Consider the following 17,417-nt stretch of genomic DNA (forward strand, 5'->3'; position numbering starts at 1 on the left):
CTTCCAAAAAGCCCTTTCACTACCTTTTTCCTGCCCTCTGCGCAGCATGCTGCAGCTACCTCTACCACCTATGAAAGCTTAAATTATTCTACAAACTTCGCCAGTGGTCAGTGGTTTTAGCAAACCCTAATTTTTCCAAAACGAAAGGCAATTAATTGAGAAACTAATCGTATTGGTAGCTTCCTTCCTTTTTAAGTGACTCTTGACAAAGACATTTTCAATTTCATGCAAAACAGTGGACAACCTATAACAAAACTCTTGAGGAATCTGAGATAATTAAATAGAGGAAGCATTTGAGAATAATCTCAACAACCAACCACAAAGATTAACATCAGTAACTGAGGAAGCTTGACAGCAGATTTCTGTGATTCTTCCTCTATCACAAAGACCGTCAAGATGACAGAGAGACAATTTCCCTAATTCAAAAGCACATTAAGTATTATTTAATTATGGCTTATGTGAAGAATTTAATCTCCTGGACAAGCTGCTTCTGTCTTGTATCACTCTCTATATGAGACTCTGGCATTTTTTAAACATTTCCATTAGTTAAAAAGGTACTGTTCACATGTTTTACAAATGTCTCTCAAACATCCCAGTTTCACTCTAATTAGCCAATCCTCTATTACTCTGCATAACTAACTTTGCTCTGCCAGTACTGGAAATTATGGCAGGCATACAAACCTTTTTGGGAAAAGGGAGGATACTAAGTAAAAATACTAGGCATCTCAGAGCTTTGTAAGTTCATACAAATTCACTCAGCCCATCCCAAACTTTCATCTACTACTGATCAGCTTCCTGCTTAAATGCATTCCACTTCTATTCTGCTCTGCCCGTTATCAATGAGCATGTTACTTCAAATATTAGCATTGCAAACAGTTCCTCTAATTCAGTACTTGTACAAGAATTCACTCGGTAAACAGGCCTTGTCTTTTGCATTTGTAGGCGCTAATGCTTAAAGCACAAACATCTATCTTCATAATCCAAAAAAGGACATAATGTGAGCACTGTGTTTTAGTTGCAAACTGGTAATTAGCCTCAGTGCACTATGGAGCTCTTTTGTAATGCATTACAATTCACTGTCCCTAGTTCACTCCTCTTTTCTAGTTACAGTCTACCACCAAAAAAGTCCAAAGTTTGTACCCAACAGGAATGTTAACTTTACAAAGTTACAGAAGTACTACAGAACAATCTTCAAAGACTGTTCAAAGTGGGGATGAAACTGCCTGGCAGTTTGTAAGAGGAGCAGACTGCAGTCAGAAAAGGATGAAACCAGAAGTATTTTACTGCCTTTTAGTAAAATGTGCTAAATCTAGCATTAAAGATATCAATAATTTTTCCAAAGCAAACACGTCACTCCACAAAGAGCCATGCCCATAGATAATATTCAGATCCCTGTAAGAAGTGTAGGAATGGCTTGCTTCATCTCAAATCATGCATGGCAAAAGAACCTGAAACTAATTTATAATTATAACATTTGCGCTCACATGTTAATGCCCTGATTTATTACTGCAGCCTGTAACAAACAGAACATCCACTACTTGTGTGTGTTTCTGGGGTCTAAATTTCTTGATACTTCTGCAAACCTGCAGAATCCCTCCGATCATTTTTTTGTGATAAGAAAGCTTTCATCAAGGTATCACAGACCAGCTGGATCTGCTGAAGCTTAGACAGGTAATTGCAAAACCCTGCTCCTTTAAAATGTCAGCTCATGCTCCAGAAAGCATTGCTTCCCTCCTTAAAAGATTCCTCAGAGTTGAAATTGGGTCCCTGATCTTGGGCTGTGATGCATGTGGTCAGTGCTGAGCTTCACCATCCTGGAAATGGTTCCACCATACACTGGTCCACATACCACATGACACGCCTTTGACATCAAGACTAGATTACTGCAATATGTTCCAGCTAGGGCTGCAGAGAAGTCTCATGTGTTGCTTGCAGCTGGTTGCTGACAGCAGCCATACAACTGGTGGGAGAGCAAGGGGAACATGGCGGAGATTCTGATTTCTGAGCCTTCTGCTCATTCTTCTTTATCGTATTATTTAATATTCACATAAATGTCATTATTCACATTACTTGGCTCTTTATACCTACCCATTAGCATAACCACTAAATTTTGAAGGGATGCGGTACACAAGAACCTGGAGTTTCAGAATCACTGTATAATATTTATTTCTAAAATCTCAGAAACACTTAAAGATGCTGTCTTTTATGGGCCAGAGACAACCATAGAATTAACCTCAGAGGGAGCAGCTGAAAGTTCATTGGAGAAAATGTTGACATACCATTTCGGCTTTATGTTAATAGGCATTCCTTTTTTCTCTCTCTGTGGACAAATATGCATGCAGCACTCCTCTAATTTAGTTGCATATATATGTGAAAGCAGCTTCTAACCTTGGGTTTTTTTCCCTGAAAGCTCTGTGTCCTACAAGCACAAATGTTCCTGAAATACAACTGATAATATAATTTTTTTTCCTCTTTTTTTAAAAAGAAAGAGGAGGTTTAGAGGGTATTTTAATACAAAGCAGAAAATGGAAGCAATAGTTTTCCAGAAATTCCTGATGAACAACTTAAGAAAATGTTAAACAGTTAACAACCTGAAAATCTCTAGCAGAAACTCCAAAAGCCACTAAAGATAAAAGAATGGAAACCACATGTAACATCCTAGAGACTCGTAAGACAACATAATGTACTTTCAATATAGTTTGAACTTCCGTAGTCTCACTTTATAAATTTGATTTCATATGTCTGCAGAAACTGATAGAAGAGGTGTCTCTCTTTTTTACGTTACATTACGTACAGATCTTCAGATTTTTATGAAGATAGAAAAACTGTGAAGATTTATAGGAAATCAAGACTTTCTCCCTAGAACATAGCCAAGCAGTATGGCAAACTATTTATTGCCTGAAAAAATAGGCTACAAAGGTTATACGTGAAAGAATAAACATATGATTTGGCAAGGAGACTGAACCTAGGTATGTGAGAATTATCATAAATATATGAAAATTAACAGGTAGCTTTATAAACAGAAAAACAATAGCATTTGGTCATGTCAGATGAAGAAACATGTCTGTTGTGGGAAAGACTCCTCACTGAAAATAATCTGCAGTTTATAGAGCAAAATACAGAGTTGGGTGGCTTGTCAGTTGATTAATACTGATGAACACATCTGAAGCCCAGGCACCCTTTTCATGAAAATGTCTGAAAGACATTTGTAGGTATGCACCAACACCTCTGTTCATGTGGATATCAATAATCCCGTTAAATTTTCTTCACGTAATTCTGGTTTTAGGCAGCTCAGATTTGCACATAAGTAAATGGCATCGCCTTGCAACAGACTCACCATTATTAACGCAATACCAAGTAACTCATGCTTTCATTTAATTCCCTAAAAGTTCTGACAGGAAACACAGATCGCACACAAAAACAGACTGCATGAAAATACCCCATCCACAAAATAGTATGACCACCTCTGGGGTTTTCAAAGCCTCACTTGTACTAAAATATTCACTAGATCTTTGGTCACTGCAAAATACAGCCATAAATCAGGGTGCCCTCCTGAAATGTTCAAACACTGAAAAGAAAGGCTTTATATTTCAGAGCCAAAATAAGTATAGTGAGGTGGGCTAGAAGAAATACAGCACCGCTGGGTTTCTGTGCAAGGAAACTCTCCTTTCATTTGTGCAAAACTTTCTATGTTGCCTTGGTGAATCTGCTCTGCTAGCCCAAGTTGGCTATTAAAATTGTTTTGCACTTTAATAGCTGCTTTAAACAAATCATCCCCATGAGTCAGATACAGATTTTTACTTATGCTCTGCATGGACACACACACACATATATATTCACACACCATTAGAGTCATATGCACACAGAAACAGACTCGCGTTATCTTCTCTCATAAGAAAAATCTGCATTATCTGTTCTTTTGAAGTCAGAAACATATTTTACACACATCTGCATGTACATAGTATGCACATGGTGTTTGACACAGAACTGAAAGAAACAATTCTGTTTCTAGTGGCTACTTTCATACTGTGATTGGCCTATTCAGAAGAATGAATTCAGCCATGGAGTAAAAATTCAAAAAGACAACAAAATCCAGCTACAAAAAGAACATAATGACCCTTTTTTAAGGATAAGTCTTCAAAATTGTGAGTAAGGTGCAAAAAAAGGTAGGAGCAAGCCCAGTTTAAAGCTTGGCCTAAAACCAGCAGGTTGGCTCTCCTGAGAAAAGTTGCTGTAACACATGTAGGTTTTGATTTAAACCAGATTCCTGTACTCAGTGTGGCTGGAGAACTGGGGTCATACTTTTTTAATGATTCTGTAGCAGAAGCAGCACAACAAAAAAAAAAAAATCAAAATACTCCATACTCTTTTTCTATTCACTAGAGCCCAGGCAGGAACTCCTAATGAAGTTTCGCTAGCCCACCAGATACTGCCTGCATGCATTTCTTGCTCTCTGAAGTGGATTCTTCTTCATCATAGGGAGGGAATTCTGTTTAAATTGCAATTTAAAAATTAAATTCAGCTGACTGAATCTTCATCTAAATTCAATGCTTCTAAAGCAAAGTTCAGTCATTTTCTTGTAAATACAAAGATTAAAACAAACCCACTCAAGACTGTAAAAGCAAGGAGTTAAATACTGATGTTGTAAACTTGATTCCCTCAATTTTCCCATTATTTACATGCACACCTCAGGTACTGTGCTGCCTTAATGGGTACAGTAGCATTCAAGACCAGAATATCACTCTTCACTGTGAATTTGCTGGGGTTAGTTGGTTGGTATATATGTTAACATTACAAAAACAGATTTTTGCATGCTAATCTATTTTTACATTTTAGCCTGGAAAAAAAAAATGTAACCATGTTGCCAACAAAAACCAAAAAATCTTTTCCTGTACATTTCTGTTGGCTGACACATCATGTCTGCAAATAATAGTCTTTCTTTCTCTAGAAAGCCTTCATGTTACACAAATCCAAAAGGACAAATGAGACATGTGCCATTTTATGAACACTTACCAAAACTTGGATACTTTGGCAATGCAGTATAGCAGCTCCTGATGCACAGACTCAACTCTTCAACGAAATAACCCTTCCACATTTTTAAGGCTGAAGTATGAACTCAAGACCACATTGCCATTTTCTGTTTGAACTATCCTGCAGCAAACTGTGATATAAGATTGGTTTCTTCAAAAAGAAGAATCAGAAGAATTGTTTTTTCCTTCTTCTATATTTTAGACCAGCACATATAATGTCAACTGAAACAGATAACAAACAAAATCCAGAGCCCATTTCAAGGGGGAATTTCAAGAGGGACATTTTTTGGTGACATGCAAGAATAAAATTCCCCAGTCTCAGAAGAATGTCCTGGGAAGGACTGGAACGGATTCTGAATAACTGCTACCAAAGAATGGTTTAAGATAATCTAAGTTAATCAAAGATTTCTTACTCAGATCATCCCTGGAGAGATACGCACACTACACAAACTAGGGAAAGCAGATTCAGTTATTTCTTGGCTCATCTCATGCAGGTGCACCAGGCAGAAAAAAGCCCAGTGATAAATTGAGCCCACTGTATTTATTTATTTATATAAAAATAAATGCTCTTTATCTTAAACTCCTTTCCTTTGTGGAAAGGGAAAGCACTGGGGTGTGCCATACACAATACACTAATTACAATCACCTTCTGCTTCAATAAAGGAAATACAAACTTCCTGCCTTGGCAAGGGCTAGAATGTCTCAAGCAGGTGGGAGAAGGACCGCATTAAGTGTCTTGACAGCAGCGTGGAGGAAAAATATTTCCTAAATTTTCTATGCATGTGCTAATCCAGAAAGTATACTTCACATGTAAAAAGAATTTCCTTAATTATTGGTTCAACCTATGATAATTACGATGGCATAGTAAGTGGTTGTTTTTAAATTATATGAATACCAAAGTGTTAAATGCTCCAGGAAGTTCTGACACTTGGGGTCACAAAAGACTCTCCACTTTCTGCAGAATAAGTTAAAACGAGTCTCTGGGCATACTATAACTTGGTTAGTAATTACTCTGTATGAATTCCTAATTCTTCCAAATGCATGTATTATCACTGTGAAATCATTGCTCGGTATTGCTATTACTGCATGGGAGCTTCACTCCAAAGGGAATTTTATTACTTAATCTAACACTGAAATGCTATCTGTTAAGAAATGAGAATATTTCCAAGATGGAAGATGATTCATGAATACAAAATTCCACAGGCATATTTTGATTAAAGAATATTCCTAGGATGAAAGATTTTCAGCCAATTATTATGTTCTCAAGAATATATGGGTCTATCAGTTATTAATATGTTCTACATAACCCTGAATTTTTGTGGGGGGAAATATAATCTTAGGGCCACCAACTCTTCTCAGGTCAATAAAGGTCCAGCAGAGCCTCAAATACTTGAAGACTCCTTTCTTGGAGAGTAAACAGCAAATGAAAAGACACATGAGAATAACATAAAACATTTCATATGGAAATTATGTAACTTGTAGTGCATATGCTTATCTTCATCTTTCAGTTTCTTCTCACTGCACCCAATGCACTTCCCTTATCCACACATTTTCATCTCAGAAACCCAGCCTTTTAAAACTAAAGGTCTTTATCTTCATGTCTTTCAGGTCTAGTGCCTACCAGTATTTATAATCTACAGGAAATGATACTATACACACAGAGAAGACCTACATACATGACATCAGACTGACTGATGCTCTACTCTGCTCCCAGACACACAGGTCCACATTGATGTTGGCATAAGTAAAATCACAAAGTAGCTGCTTTAAGGAGAGCTGGTTGAGACATTCATTTGCTGTTTGAAGAATACAATAATTTGCCATCAAACACATGATTTTACAAGTAAGATCAGCTTACTTTGCCCAGCTGAGAACCAGGTAAGTTTAATAAGGTAAGCCTCTCATGGATCATTTTGAAGCAGAGTAACAGAAAGAAATTCTGTACAGGAGAGAAAGAAGGAATTCTCCGTGTAAGAGGGCTGACCAGCATCCCACAGGTCACTTTCAGCCAGACCACTCCCTTTGTCTTCCACTGCCCAAAGACCAACAGCTGAACATTACTCATCAGATTTACCACTGTGTCCTTACGGAAACAGAGGCATGCTGTGCTAACATAGCTAACATAGCTATTAGAAATGGCTGCTGCAGTCATACAGACCACAAAGTGGATGACAAAACTGCAACCCCACTCCTGTTTGTGGTTGACTATCATGCCCTCCGCAGCAGTCGTATAAGCTCAAAAATTTCTTCAGTGCAGAGCATAGTGAGTTGCTTTCTGCTACCTGGAACTGTAGATATCAGTAATTACTTTACAATAATTGTAATTATACAAAACCAATAATTACTGTAGAATAACACTTTGCAAAGTTTCATATGTTGCAACCATCACACAGTCTCTGCAAAGAGAAAGCAGTAGACTCAGGCTAGTCAAAAACAATAGGGCCACAATAATAGGTGCATGAGTGTCCAGCAGGATGAGCTTGGCCAGGACAATATATATATAACTGTTCTGCTCTTACCAAAAAAAAAAAAAAAAATTGAAGAACAATTTGAAGATAATAGAGAATTTTCAATTTTCTAGCAATTCATTAAGTATGAGAAAATGAAAACATGTATTTTACAGTGGTGCTTTTTAATGGAATCCTGATATATCAAGCTGCTTACTGTTACTTAAAACACACTTCAAATTTTCAGAACACTTTTTCACTGAAAAAAAAAAAAAAGTTTGGCTCTCATAAAGCTATAAGAAAAGCTATGTGACATATCTGCCAACTGCTAACAAACCTTTACCACACATCCACCATTCCAATTTTGGGAAAACTTCTGTCAGATTGCAGTGTATAGTAACTTCATAAACTCAGGTTTTTACTATCTCAAAGATGAGAGAAATGTTTTTATCCAACTGAGAGATTCCTAATTCCAACAAAGTCCTACCTGCATATTCCTAAGAGTTTCAAAAGTTGTAAGAACATCTGTATACCTCCCACCCAATCTTCCCAGTTTCTTTTATTCAAACTCTTATTCCTTTGCCTCCACCTCTTCTCACAGGGTTTCTCTTCCTGGCCAGGAAAATTAGTACCAGATATTATTTCAGACAGTCGGTTCTTTCAGGTTTTGTTACCCATCCAAAAGCAGGATGCAACACAATCTCTCTCGGAATCCTGTTCTCACAAGCATTTGCCCCCTTTTTCACAGCGAAGTGGTTTAGATACAATCAATGGACATGGGCCGAGAGCCATTTAACTTTTTATATGTATTTTTCCATCCTCTTGTTATCAGTTCTATATCTTAATCCTTCTATGTCTGGTATGCATTGTGAATCACAGACCAGCTCTGGATGCCTGGAAACTGTTGGACTTCCTTAAGAACACCATCATAACTATTCCCACCCCAGACCTCCAGTGGATTTTGGTGCACATAGACTTGTGAGTGGACATAAAACTTTCTGTAGAATATGTAATACATCTTACGGAGTTAATTTCAGAAATACAAGGTTTGGTCCCAGGAATCATGGTTTCAGTTCAATAGAGCCACAGAATACTGTGGAAAAACAGTTTCTTGACCTCAAAGCCTAATGAAACATCAAATGTGTCTGCTCCTATTTTTAGATGTATGCTCTGTAGTGCCATATTCCTTAATATAAGGCTGACCCAAATGTTCCAACAGCAGACGTTGGTTTCTCTTTGATAGCCAATGCATATCTCTGCTTTCCAAGTTTCTGTAAACACATCATTATAAGGAAGGCCAGTCTTACTTTTCCCAGCCTTCTTTCTAATTATGTGCTTGCTGCCAGGAAACTTTCACTTTTTTTCTTTTTTTGTCTTCACTATTAAAATTTAAACAAATGTCTGCTACAGACTTGGAAAAGAAGGAAAAAAAAAAATCTCCAAAGCCGTTACTGTTTTAAGTTACAAAGTTACTAAATAACACCAAATTCCTTTCAACACTCAATGATAAACATTCGACAAAAACGTTAGCTACAAGAGTACATCATTGTTAGGTCACCAAATATGTCTTCCCTGCAGACTAATGAATTCCACAGGACAAAAAAGCCCACAGTATTTTGCTTGACTTTGGTTTAATTTTGGTAAAAAGCCATAGTAAGTTTTCTAAAACATTCAAGTCTCCTGCTCATTACTAACTCTTCATCCAGGAGTATCACCGGGTTCCCACAGAAGTCTCCTACAAAGCAGGCTGCGAAAGCACTCATATTTTACTACTCTGTCATATTTACTACCAAACTAACAACTGATTTAGCAAGTCTTGAGCTACAGAGATACAGAGAGCCGCTGCCGCCACAACAGCATCCTTTTTCGTATTCGGAAACACCAAGGGGACGGCCAAGGTCGGCGAATAAAGCGCATCAGCCAAACTCGAACGCAACTACAGCCGATGTGGCGAACTCAAAGGGCCACAAAGAGTCGCGCAAAAAAGCAGCACTCGAACGAAACGCGGTGAGCACGATCTGCCCTAACCTCTCGCCTTCCATCAGCGCTGCTGCCGGGCGCTCGCCCCATCTGAAGAAACCCGCGTCGCGTACAAACGAACGGAGGAAAGCCCCCTGCCATCTTACCTCGCACGGCTTACGTGGGCAGCTACCACATACCCGGGCGCAGGACTGCGGGAGCCCGTCGGCGGGAGCGGGACGGGGAACGGCGCGGCGGCCGCAGGTACCGGCGCTATATAGGGCGGGCCCGGCGGCGCAGGCACCGCGCCGTGACTCAGGGAGCCGCCGCCGGCGCGTCCCACTCCGGCGGCTTCACGTTAAGAGTCCCGCGGTCACCCCGGGCTCCCCGGTGCCGGCGGGAGGCGTTACCAGGCTGCGGGGAACGGCGGCGAAAGGGGGGTTTTCCGCAGCGTAGCGCCTTTCCCTGTTGCCGCCGCCTAAGTCTTAATAGCTCTCCCCCCGGCGCGGCAAGAACTGGGGCTTTTGACACGCTTTTTGCCAAAAAAGGCTCGGGTCCCACGCTGGAAGTTCACTTTCTTCCCTCCAGCAACTCGGCATCCACAGCCAGTAGAAAAGCTTGAGACATTCCCCCTAAAGCAGAAGCAGGCGCTGCAGCTGCCTGGAGAGCAGAGGAGACATCCCAGGCTCTTCCACGCTGCCATACAGCTGCACAGAAGTGCTGCCACGAAAGTTTACATTAGCTTTTCTGCGTAGGAAAAGTTTCCATGATTTCCACATCGTTTTTGCCTGCATGACAAGGCGGGTGGGATGGCTACAGGTTTTAACGTAGAACTGCGGAAGCCACGTCTCAAAGCTACTCTTCTAAGCTTTCTAAGACTTCTGTTCTTTTTAAATCATACTTATGCCACTACCAAGTCCCTGAGTTCTCAGGTTAAACTGAATTTAAAACTTTTTTTCAGAAAAACCGTATCACTATCGCACACTTTAGTCATGTTTTACTGTCTCCTGTGTCTTCTTCACCTGTCAGAGAATAGCATCAGAGTCCAGAGAAGATTTCCTGTATGTTACAAAATTCATGCTGTTTTGCAGTCTAATTATGCAAAACCATCCCGAGTGTCAAACACTTACTGTAAATACATTATTTACTACTGCATATTCCACTAACGGCACCATTTGGAGGCAGATACTTCTTTTTTTAATTTTTGCCACAAGGAGATGAAGACTGAAGAACAGGTTTCTGTTGTTGGCTCATACCCTTCCTACTAGAACCCACTTGGTCTGGATCCAGAGCTTTCTTACAGAATACATGCCAACATCAGTTTTATAAGTAATAGTAGAACACAACTAATCATCAGTAACATCTACTTAAACATCTGCTTAAAACCAGATGACAATCTCAAAAGATACATCTATAAAACCTCTATTCTCAAATCCATGCTCAGTCCGCAGAGGTGATCAGTGGTATCACTTGAATTTTCTGCAATGTGGACAGCAAAAAGAAGTGTACGAACGCTCTTTTACCTCACTACTATTAAACATCCTGGACAATGGCAGCTAAAACTAAGGGAGCTCCTCTTTCTTCTTTAGGCTCCACTTTCCAGTCAGTGTGTGTTACCAGTCCAGTTCTGGATGTCTGGAATCTGTTGGGTTTACACAAGAACATCATCATAACTATTTTCCTCCAACTGGTATGAACCCCCAAGATGAGCAAGACCTGTGCCTGAGAAATTTCATTCTACGGTGGACGAAGCAGAACAAGGTGGCACCAAAACTTCCCCTGCTTACTCAACCCCCTTCACCCCTTTTCACCATCCAGCCCTCTTTAGGACTCAGAACTCACTCCACATCGCTCGATCACTCCAGAACATAAAGGGGAGAACAGAGGAATGCTGCCAACTAGGAAAAAGGGAAGCGGAAATAGAGCATCTCCTCATCACTAGAAGAGAGAGCGACATGTCAGATCCTGGCAGAGAGAAGACTGGCACTGCACTAGCACTCAGTCTCCAATTCTGGTACATGACTATGGGGAAGAAGCATGGTAGCTCATACACATAGTATTAAGATAGTACAAAGATAAAAAGAGTATCACTCATCACTAGTCAGGTCTCTATAAGATTTTGGGTAAATATGCTGGTCGAGGATAGTATTCTATCTAACAAGCAGAACACAGTTCAGCCAGTAATAGCTGCAGATAATCGAACACACACAACAAAGAACAGGCTGATGTATGGTAGGAAAAGCCAATTATAGAAAAACAGTACCTGGACTTTACATATCTTAACTGCACCTTCTCCTTTGTATTTGATTATAACAGTGAGTTAATATTGCAGTAAAGACAACTGAGTTCTCTCACATTTTCTTCTGTCACGGATCTGACATTGCCCGTATTTTGCACATATGTTACAAGAATTCTGGAGAAGAATTTTATGTCGGTGCATGTATGCTCATGTTCACATCATGGGGATGGAAGATGAAAGCAAAAAGACAGCTTGTGCATGTCAGCTTAGTTCAAGACATTTGCTGCACTGTGACTCCACAAGCGTAACTGGGCATGCAAAGTGAAAATGAAGCTCAGCTTACTGGGAACCAAACATGGGGCACAATGTGAGATAAAGATCCAAAGAGAAAGGAAACAAGATCATATGCTTAACTTAAAACTTAATATGATCTGTGATTCTTTTTTGTAAATAACTTTGCCTATCATTCTGGCCCCAGGAACATTTGTTTCTAGTTGAAGGAGTATGTACTCTGTGTACAGCATGACTGGCAAACTAAAATGAGCAAAACTAATTTACATGTAAAAAGACAACTGCTACAAGTCCAATGAAGTCCTAATATTTAAATGAAATATTTAAAATGTAATGACAATTATAACAAACAGGTTTTGGAAAAATGCAGTAAAAAGCCCAACAATTAATTTCTGTGAACTAACAGAGGTAATGGTAAATGCCATTAGTGAAACAGGCAAACACCAAACTGCCTGAAGTCATATGAGGGTGTTTTTTGCCTGCATTCATTCAAACTTTGGGAATCTTCACAAAATGAAGGTTCACTTTTTATACCACTCTGTAAATAAAATGAAATCAGTATTGCTTAAAGTTCAAAAACTAAAAAGGATGACTTCAGGAAAAAAAAGCTGAAAACGCAGAGAGAAAACCTTACACAAAGTAATTACATCCTCAGCAACCCAAGAGAAAACAAATGAAGATAAAACAACTCAATGGATTTCTTCAGAGAGTCTGTCAAGTTCTTAAACTACTACAGAATAATTTGTAGTATTTAAATGCAACCTTTTTGCTTGCAGGTGTATCTTCAGTGAAGAAAGTGTATTTTAATAGTGTACATACATTGTCATCCACAACAGCTAGTTTCCAGGTGCTACCAGACTACAAATAACTACACACTTCTATTTCCTGTCATCTATTTGTCTATTTGGTTTTTCTTCATTATGATATGCAAAATTTTAGCATCCTAGCTGGTAAATAACAAAGGCATTAAAAGCTACACTGGAGTGTGCAATTCTGATTGTGCTAGTTAAGACCAGATCTCTCAAATTCTTTAAATCAAAACAGGATGTTTTTCAGAAAGAAAACCACACCAAACCTAAAAAATTCTGAGGTCTAGGAAGAAGTTGTGATTGAGATTCAAATGGTGTTTTCTACATGGGGGAGACACATGACACGAGATTCTTTTGGTCTTAAAAACTGGAAATTAATTCAAGAATATAGGCATGCCTGTAAATCAACCCAAAGAGTATTCAGCTAGCCACAATGGAGCTTTGCATCATATTACAGTTCAAACATCATTAAGCTCAGATGGAAATGGCAGTAACATAGACACTGAAGGACTAGAATAGGGAACTGAAAGAGTTTACAAGCTTTCAAACTGATTCATATGCAGCTGACTGAATTCTATGATTTATGGAGCCCAATTCAGCAGTCTCCCTGTTTTTCTTACATAAAGGAAATGCATCCCATTTACACTAGCTATGCAAAATAGGCTTTAACATAGCAACCACTGTGGATTTCAAATTTTTATTTAAAACAAAAAAACCTCCATAAAATTACATCCCCTCCCATACTGTACTTGACAACATTTAAATGCTTTGAATAGGGATTACTAAACCAGGAACAGGACACTGATTTTCTTGGAATGCATGAGAGTTTGAGATTTCTTTAGAAGGCCAGAAAGCAAAATTAAGCTTTCCTGAAAACAAAACAGACCAGCTATACCTCTGAAATGGCAATTGTCAAACATGCACTAGTCCAAAGCATTTAGCACTATTTCAAAAGTCTCTTGAATCCTGTGTACTACCTAACTTTGCTGGTGTTGGCAGACACTGAGGTCATAACTGTAAATTGCTTTGTTTGGTGTTATTTCCTGTTGGTGAAATTTGCAATGCCTGAGCCAGGAATACCAAGTTGTTTGTGGCTTTTGTTTTTCTTAGCACTTCTGGAAAATAAAGGATTATGTCTTTGTTACAAGAAAGATTATTTAAGCAAACGCTTCCCATCACTTTCAATTCTACCAATACACACTATCAAAGTTATGTTTTACAGAGAGGAAACCATAGCTAAAACCACCATTTGAAAGCAAATCACACTGCAAGGTCTATGATCTATGAAAACATGATTCAACAAAAATAAAAAGAGGACCTTTTCCCAAACTTCTAATTATACATAGAGGAAAACAAAAATGAGAAGTTTCTATTGCTGAGTCAATTTTCATGAGAAGGCAATTACCATTTTAATGGACATGTATGTATACACACACATGCATGGTGATGAAGTGACGCATGCTCAAGTCTTCTTTGTTATAATACTAATCACTTCATCTTTTAGACTAAAATAGTAAAGGTCTTCAGGGTACAAAACTGTTTAAATTATATTGATTAGACTTACTATGTAACCCGTATGACAGCATGGAGAAAAAACGTGGATCTACTATATAAGCACTGCCTAACAAGAAACTGGAACTGTGATGGTTGAACAAGCAGCATATAGAGAAGTCAAGTATCCCAATGGTTTCCTTAAAGTACCTAGATACTTTGGTACCCATATTCTTAGTCTGTTTTGACCACGAGTAATCCCTGAGAATTTCCTGCCCTGCACAATAGCAATGCATAGGAGCTCTGGAAATAGTTACATTAAATATAACAAAATATAACCTGGAAAATGATTCACTCCTCAGACTCAAAAGGATTTGTGATTGGTGTTAAGCTGCCAGTTTCACTAACACCACAAAGGAGAACTATTTCGTAAGTTTTTGTCCAATTTCTTTTCTCTCCCAAGATGCGCAGCTGGTTTTGCCCTGTATTAATTTCCCAACTCTTGCAGCTTTTCCTTGCACCTTCATTTTCTCCTCACTGTACCACTCTTCTCAGATTCTCTATTTTTTATTAGTGAAATAAATTACAAAGATACCTGTAATACTCTTCTGTTTCAATCAACATATTGGGATCAAGAGCAAAATAACCTTGCCTAAGGCTTACTCTCTGTGGTTTTGTTAGTATTGTATCCATGGTTTCTTCCCTACTTCACAGTAAAATTGGCATAACACTCTTCAGCTGTGATATTGAAATCACATGTGCAAGCATCACTATTGGATCTATGACAGGTCTACCTACACTTCAGACGCTTAAATTGTTAGGAGGCGCTTACAAAGTCACAGGTGGTTGCAGCAAATTGAATGTCACCTGTAAATCCTTCCCAGTTCCTAACTCCAATCTCAACACCACATTCTCTAATACTCCTGATACAGTAATAGTGAGTGCATTGTATCTTTCAATTAGTCGCACTTTAGTAACTTCCAGCTGCTGTAATTGGGAGGCCTGTCAGGAAAGATAAAGAAGCTGTTTCTTCTGAGTCAGGCTTCCCCACAATATTTAAAGTGTTTTTCAGTAGCTGTTTATGAGCTGATCTGGTCATAATTTCAAGATCAAGGCATAACTTACTTCCTTTCATCAAGATGTCAAGCTCATAGTGCATGTAATTGTTTGCTATAAAGGCTGTGAATTTAGGAGACATTCTGTTGCTAACGTTTTGAAACCAGAGCAAACCAGGCCAGTATGTTAAGCGTTGCTGCTGAAGTTTGTGCCCATAGCTATTTAGTTTTCTCTGTTCTAGCTTTCACAGAGTCAGCAGAGATCACAGCTGCTCCTTCATCTACTGAATGTTTCTGTTGTGTTGATTCTTCCTGCTCCAAGTAAGTCTGAAGTGAAAAGGTGAATGGTGTTGTGTCTTTTCCCACCAGGCATAAGACCTTTTAAATTCAGCCCATATAAGTAGAAAAGAAAAAGCCCCAAGGCACTGGGGATTAGGATCGCAGGGTGCGAATTCCATACCTATGTTTAAAACACTAGTTTACTTGCATTTCTGATATCCTGGAATATTTTTCCACCAAGTCATTTTTTTTTTTTGAAAATGCTTTTCTATCAGGATTGTCAGGATGGTTTTCTTAGTACTCATTTTCTCGCTTTCTCTGCTACTGTTCTCAAGTGCAAAGCCACCTCAGCCTCTCAGGGTGTGCATACCCTTTCTAGACTAATTTCTAAGTTTTCATCAGAACACTGCAGTAGATAAAAACTCATAACGTGTTTTTTGTAATGCTTGGAATTATCTACGACGGGATTTTTTTCCCCTGGCAAAGGAAGACTCATTTATCTTCAGGCTGCTAACAAAGGGGGCTGCCAAAGACTCCTCCTTTATAAACAAAAATCAATAAAGAGCTTTCAGAAACACGCGAAAATGTGACAAACACAGCTTGAGTTCTTCAGCTTTTCTGGCAGAAGATTACAGAAGGATAACGACAAGTTCGTGAGCCCTGCTCCCCAGTACCTGCCCCCGCTGTTACCAGCCGAAGGCGGCTCCCTGCCGCAGGACGGCTTCCCCGCCAGCTCCCCCTGCTCCTATTCTGAAATCCTCCAGCTCCAACTTCCTTATTTGGTTGTCGGGACTGTTCTTTGTCTGGCTGAACCCCCCGGGCCGGGCCGCGCCGCCCCCGGCTGGGCCGCGGCCCTGCTCCAGCGGGCCACCCCGCCCGGGCCCCGGGCGAGCGGCGGCAGCCGCCGGCCGCGGCCATGCCCATGTAAGGAGCCCCTTCCCTTCCCTCCCTTCCCTTCCCTTCCCCGGGCGGGGGCACCGCCGGGGCGGGGCGGAGCGGGGTGGCGCGGCCCGGGGCCTCCTCAGAGGGCCGCGCGCGGGCCGCCGGGCTCCCTGCGGGGCGCGGCGGCGGGGATCCCCCCCGAGCCGCGGTTCCCGCCTCGCCCCCCGCCAGCAGCCTCACCTTCCCTTGCGCCGGGCCGCGGGGGGTTTCCCGAGCAGCACCGCTTCTGAAGCTGCCCTAGCAGCGAGTGTAAACCGCTGGCAGCAAAACAAAGGACAACGAAGTTACCAAGTTCCAGTGTAAAAACTCACGGATTCTTGTCATATTTCTCATTGTTCTTTACAACAGGTTACAGCGTGTCCTTTGAGGATTTAACTGGTGCTTGCTGCAGAGAAAAAGGAATCCCTCAACAGCGCTACCTATTTTTTAAAAAGTGGCTGTTCTTTTACGGTACATGAAGAAAGCAAGCGAGACTAGTTTTACTTCCAAATTATCCCTAAACTCTTTTAAGTAATATTCTAAAGAGCAGCTTACCCCCTGGAAGTCGGTGTAAATTCACTAGCAGAACACTCCCTACTGTTACTACTGTTGCCTGATACTTAGTTTCAGTAGCTCATCATGTACTTCATGAGAAAGAATTTACAGTCTAACTGTACAGGTATATGTAAGACCAACAGCAAGCAAGGAAGAACACTTAACTAAAAGAATTAGCCCTGCTGGTCACTGTATTTTTTGTTCATATCTTTTAGATTTAGTCTTCTGAAGTGGAATATCGCAGGCATCTATGTGATAGTCATTTTTTAAATAAATATCAAGGAATCCTGCAAGAAGTGATTTCTCTCTTTAAATGTGAAAGTGGTAACAATTCAGGAGAA

General features: G+C 40.0%; 1 protein-coding gene across 7 annotated transcripts in view; it reads right to left on the reverse strand.

The window, feature by feature from the left end:
* Nucleotides 1-17,417, reverse strand: part of PALLD (palladin, cytoskeletal associated protein) — a 206,956-nt gene that overhangs the window by 57,842 nt on the left and 131,697 nt on the right. For 2 of the 7 annotated variants that reach the window (XM_074866508.1, XM_074866507.1), the window contains exon 1: nt 9,604-9,714. The exons of the other annotated variants lie outside the window; for them this stretch is intronic. The gene's annotated coding sequence lies outside the window, so the exon portion shown is untranslated. Of the gene's footprint in view, nt 1-9,603; nt 9,715-17,417 lie in introns of those variants that run through there. 7 annotated transcript variants of the gene reach the window in all.

This window comes from Strix uralensis, chromosome 4, assembly GCF_047716275.1.
Source record: "Strix uralensis isolate ZFMK-TIS-50842 chromosome 4, bStrUra1, whole genome shotgun sequence".
Classification (NCBI taxonomy): Eukaryota; Metazoa; Chordata; class Aves; order Strigiformes; family Strigidae; genus Strix; species Strix uralensis.